The sequence below is a fragment of the Larimichthys crocea genome, chromosome XVI (genome assembly GCF_000972845.2).
Source record: "Larimichthys crocea isolate SSNF chromosome XVI, L_crocea_2.0, whole genome shotgun sequence".
NCBI classification, from domain to species: Eukaryota; Metazoa; Chordata; class Actinopteri; family Sciaenidae; genus Larimichthys; species Larimichthys crocea.
The window spans coordinates 20549248-20555603 of NC_040026.1; positions in this window are offsets into that span (position 1 = coordinate 20549248).

Here is a 6356-nt window from a genome sequence, read left to right on the forward strand (position 1 = left end):
AGGAGGGAGATGTTTTACAGAGGAGACAGCTACAGTTGTTCCTTCAAGTTAGACTTGGAAGATTTGACAGTAAAACAATGTTCTGTTTAGAACTTCCATTCAAATTTTTTTTTGATTTTGAAAGCTGTTTGAAATTATCCATCAAGTCCAAGGTCTGGTACTCATAAATTATAATTAATGACTCTGGCAGGTGTTTTTTTTTTTTCTGCTCAGGCCATCTCAGTTATTTTCAGCTGAGCAAAGCACATTTAGCTGAAAGGATAACAGCCGCGCATTAAGGGCTCACAGTGGAGGACTCTGAAATAACAGAAGTTCGGAAACGGCCCCTTTGTGTAGGTTTGAGTGCTTGGACGACGCCTTTTTTTCTTTTTTTTTCTAGCTCTGGTTCTTTACTGAGCGGGCTTCAAGCTCTGGGAACCCTCAAACAAATGGGAAACCATGATGGAAGTTTGTCCAGGTGGCATAATTAACTGTAGACCTCATGTTTTAACTTCTCTTCATACTTCATGCCACACCACACCCCCCGGTTTTAAAGCTAAAGAATAATAGCAAAAAAGGGACCCACCTTGTTGTCTTGAACCGTAGGTGTTAGCCGTCAACCCTCTTTGTGGTCCAACACAGCATTAATGAATGGAAGTCGATGTATCAGCAAAAAGTGGTCAGGGTCAAGGTCACTGCAGAAACATTTGAGAAACCTACAAAAGAAAGAAAGAAAGGGAAGTCAAGTGAAATTTGCTATTGCCACTATAGCCTACAAGAGTGTTTTGTTGCTAGACACATATAGGGACTATAAGTCAGGATATCTTGGACTCTGCTGCATTGATTCAGGCCACACAACTTCACGAAGGGTCCATCGGACTAACTTTGCGAGTGCCTTCTGTGCTTCCTTTCAAAATAATCTTTGCTAAACAGTGTACAAGAATTTCCTTTGTTGCAACACATTTTCACTTTTTTCTACCTCTTTGTACACAATATTTTTGTTGTTGTTGTAAGAAACTCTTCGACAGGACAATAAAGCCGGTGACATCAATGCAGACACTGGGTCCAGCTTCTACTTGCTTTGTTGTCCCTGGCAACGGCTATCTGTGCAACTACTTGTTCTAAAAGGTAAAAGAAATCTATATCGGTCCACAGCTTTCCTGCTCTCTCTTGAATGTCAGCTCATTTCCATTGTTGTGTGTTCCAGAAGCTGGGAACCTTGAGGTTTTACACAGTATAATTTAATAACTATCACAGACCATTATTTCTCATTACTTATATTTTTGTAATAAGTCTTCTGCTCTCAGTATATAAGAGTGGGAATGACGCAATGCGCTAAACACGCAACTCAGACAGAAATTGGTCTTTGCAACCTTTTTTTTTTTATCTGAATTTTTAAAATAGTTTTAAATAGAACACAAGAAATTCAATGACAGGGATTATACATTTACGAAGATAAGACACCATGAAAAGCAGATGAAAGGTCTTTTAAAAATGAATTTGTTCTATGAAGTCGATTCACAGAAGTATAGACTAGCTGTCAAATGAGTTACATTGTCTGTCGTGGCAGGAAGAAACAAAGTATCACCAGATCAATATTGGGTCACCGAAGGAAGCACGTTCTTTCCCCTGAAAGATAAATACCCACCAGTAAAGGTCATTTGACAACACTGAGCTCTGTTCTGAAGGTGTCCAGAAAAGCATTTTTTTCTTTACAAAGATGGTAGAAAGAAAGCTTTTTTTATTTTAATCCAGATGGTTAGAAGTGTCATTGAGGGTTCTGGAAATACACACAGTAACAGTAGTAAGTGTCCTAATGGACAGCTGGGTTAGTTCTAATGAATAGGGAATCTACAGTTTAACCACCAACACGGACATTTAGGGAGTATATTAAATCAAAAATATGTAGAAGAAGCTTGTTTGGTCACAAATCAAACAGAAGGCTGGTGTAACAACGCCAGTTAAAGTGCAGCTGCTTTGGAAACGTGCCAGTAGGGGTTGCCGCAAACTGTGAGGTTTGAAAAAAACGTCATACAAAGTTCATGTCAAGGGATTCTGTTGGGATCACGTGGGGTAGGAGGTTATTGGAGGCCCATGACGTGAGCGTGGAAGTCTGTTCTTGACCTTAGCAGTATATTCTTCACTTAAAGAAGGCAGAGGTAATCCATTTTTAATAACAAGCAGCTCACTTGATTGTAATCTAAATTTCCATTGAAACGTGTATGTCACAACAGGAATTGTCTTGCCATTAAGTCAACTTTGTGTCTGAGGAAAGCACTAAATTAAATGTCCTGTGCCCGCCTTTTAATGTAATTGATGTAAGAGTTGATGGACGGGTTGGATGAATACTGTTCACAGTTTCTTTGCTTGGACTGAACCCAAACAATAGCAGGGCTCACAGGAAATATAGTGTACATTGTGGCCTTGGATACTTGGTCTGCTCTGGAATGCAAGGAGAAATGCTGGATGTGATTATAATAATGGCACTTGGTAATGTGGTGAGGCCTGGTATGTTGGATATAAAGGCCTGGTTGTAGCCCCTGTTTAAGTAAACACTACAGTGTAAAGCCTTTTGTATTTTCCATGTTCAAGCAACCTTCCAACAAAGGAAATCTTGTGTCTTGGCTTTTAATTGGAACGACTGCTCTTTAGTTTGAAGTGTTTTGTTTTTCAGTGTTTTTGAAACCCTTAAATGCCAGGATAGACCTTCCGCAGTGATATCAAGTGATTAGACAGTGGGTGTTTACACAGAACGGAAGGTTACAGAGCTTCGCCATCACCACTATGACATTACACATCCTGTTGGTTACTATTGAAAAATAAACACACAGTTCCTGTCAGTTTCCTCCTAGTGTTTCCTGCTGTCATTTGAAGGGGGGGGCGTTCAGGCCGACACCCTTCTCTTCCCCCCTTCTGGGATTTAACCTCTCGCAGGGTGGAGAGAGTCAGCTTCCTTCCCCATGAGGAGGCTTGAAGGGAGGAAGAGAGAGGGAGGGTGTAGGGGGGTTAGATGACTACCTCCATCTTTGCCCTGGGAGGTGAGGAGACCCGAGATATTTACAGAAAACACAGGCGTGCCCCGCACATTCTCTCCCTCTGAATGAGAAAAGCTGGGGTGGGGTTGAGAGGGATTTCACAAGGAAAGGCAGGAGGAGGAAATGGACTGGACGCATACTTCACTACTCCATCATCTGCACCTCCCTTTTCCCTTTAGTGTTTATTTTCGAGCAGATGTGCACAGGGATGCATGTGTGGAAGATTCGAGGGGCTACAGTGTTGAAACCCTTCATGGATTCAGAATATCCTCCATGGTCGCATCACGCCCTCCTGTATCCTGATTTGTTCATTAATTCTGGCTCACAACTGCTGAGATACAGCATAGCTACAAGAACCCTTTAGCGTTTCGTGTACACTGCAGAGCGCTCGTTTGGGTTTATCAAATAAAAACCATAATAGTTCAAAAGCGAGCCATTTTTCTGCAAAACCACAAATGAGACGTGAAGGTAAAACGGTCTCTAGTCTGTTTTTTTGCAAAGACCGAAAGTGAAATGCGAGACAGACTGTCGCCGGAATAAAGATTAAGGTGAAGGGTCGAGTGCTGTATGCGCTAAATCAAATTGCCTGAAAGGCCACTATCTCCATTTCACCATAGTTACACTGCAGACATGAGACAGCAACGAAGGAGCATATTGAAATTCCTGAGTCTCACTGCTTAATCTCACACATCTGTGACCTGCCTCTGCATTCTGGAGCCCTGCCCGAGGATTTTGGTCCTCATCGCTACTCTTAGGGATTTCCTGTAGGATGCAGAGTCACTGGGTTTGCTCCAAAAGTCATTCCGTCTAAAAAGGGTGGACCGTCGTCATACCGCATGTGGATGACAAGACCTGAATATACTGTGTGCTACATTGTGGATCTGAAATGTTGACGCCATACTGAAACACTGCAGAGGCGTACGAGCTCAAACAAGTCAAGAAGAGTTATGTGTAAGGCGGCGAATTCTTTCCGATGTCGCCTTATTTTGCATTTTATACATTATATATTACATGTTTATGGGTCCATTCAAAATCCCTAACATTTACTTAACAAACCAAGCAGGCTTTATGTTGACTGACAGCGGTCGCAGCCACTGGCAGATTAATGAACCATTAAGCCAAGCCATTCACAAACCTCCGACTGGCCTTGCTGGTCATGCATCACCAGAAGACTGCCAGCTCATTTGGATGGTTTTCCCAAAGCAATGGAAAAAGGGTAGCGGCAAGTAAATCTTTTTGCTCATTGGAAAGTTGGTGCAGAACGGGAAGTCTAACGAGCATGTGCGGATGGGATGCCTAGAAAGAGTGCAGTCATTGGTGCTGGCTTAAAAAGGGTTCGTAATTCGACTCATGGCAACACTTATGCATGACAGTATTTGACTGATTAACTAGAATAATATGAATAAGGAGTGATAAAGAAGCGGTTTCAACCACAGAGGGATATAGTGTGACGATCGACCTCAATCCTTCTCATTTCCAGGAACCTTTTTTGTCAAGCGTGCGAGTGGCAAAGACGTTTGCACGAGGACCACACACAGCTTGAATCCCACACCTCCACTTTAGGTGAAGGGTTTATTTACACGGGCACCGCGTGCATCCTTCGACTCAAAGAAGGCAAAAACCAAATACATCTGAAAACAATTTCTCTTATGAGCTTTTTTTTAGACTAAGAATCATCTTAGGGGAAAAAAAAGAGAAAGCGACCAGCTCCTCGGTCTGCATGAATGTTTAGCTGACAGCCTCGGCTACAGTAAGACTAATGGCAGAAATTCACCTTCTGTCACATCGCTTCACGTCCCTCGCTTCTAAAAATGTCACTTTGTCTCAGAGTGTGTGAGTATTGATACCCAAGTCCATTTTTCACTCTGCACTTCATTACACAAACACACACATATATATATACAGATTGAAAAACACTGGCTGCAATCTACCTTACATTACGTTTCCACTCACACCGCAATGTCACAATGAGTAATGGACGCCCAAGCAGATTTTGCACTTGTGCTCAAACCTGAGAGAGGTGTTGCTCATACCGACTGCACTGTAGAAGTCTTAAATCTACACCTCTGCACATTCCTGGCGGCGCTGCAGAAGGTCAAAAGGCCACTGATGTCTTGGCTTGGATACATAGCAGCTGTTTTTTTGGAGGAGCGCAGTGAAATCTGTTTGGACGTTGGAACCATATTTATTTGCTCTTCTTAGGCTGTAGTTTCATTTTTCGTAACAAAAACTTGTCTGTGTGTTAAAATACGGCCTAATTAATATCCATCGCGGTGCTCAGAGGCAGTCTGAAGAGAATGTGGAGCAGGACAATAAGCAATTAAAAGATAATATAATGCCCTGGGAGCGGCATCCTTGGTTTTTATTATGTTTTATTAATTGGTACTATAAAAATAATGACTTACCCTGTGGTCAAGCGAAATGGCCTTCATAGTCATAACATTTGTTTCGGCCTTAACAAAGAAGGATCGCAACTTCTTGCGTAACTTGTTTGTTTGGTTTCTTTTAAGAGTTTTAAAGGTTTTTCATTTGGAGAACATTGCATTGTTTCTTCTTCCTTTATATTGTTTCTTCTTCCAACCACCGTTCAGTCAGATTCACCACAGATGCACCTTGTTGGACTGCCATCAATTATTCAATCTGTGACGACCTTCTTTGAATTATTAAAAGATTACAGCACATAAACGTGACATAACCACTGAAAGCAGTTTTTCCTGAGTCCAGAAAAGATCAGTGAACTAAGCTAATAAACAAAAATGGAGGGCGACACTGGCAAGCGAGGCCGTGCTGATTGGAAAATCATGACACCGAAGCATCTGTGAAGCAGTTGCGTGGAAGTATTTTGGATCCCACACCGTGGCAGTCATTGGGATCGCGAACTGGCAACTCGTCCGGGGTGTACCCTGCCCTCTCACACAGTGCCAGCTGGAATTGGCTCCAGCTTCCCTGATAATGATGATATGCTTTTATGGGAACGGATAGGTGGATTATATTCTAATGAATTTAAACGAATTAACGTGTTTGTTTGAATTTGTTTGCTCTATCACTTTGAGGGAGTTACCGATAAGGAGGGACGCACAAAGAGGGAACTTGGTGCTAAAAAGGCTGAAACTACTGAAAGTTGTACACTTCATTTGGCTGACTCTGACTGCTGAGGCATCAGATTAGCTTCAGCTGAACTTTGGAATGCATTTTTGGATTTCGTCTCACGGTGCAGTCGTGCATTTGACAAGCCAGTAGCGACAGGAGGAATGACTACAGTGACCAATTACTCTTTTAAAAAGGACATATGGCGTGTGAGGAAAAATCTGAACCTGTCTTTCAAATTAAGTTGTTCCAGCT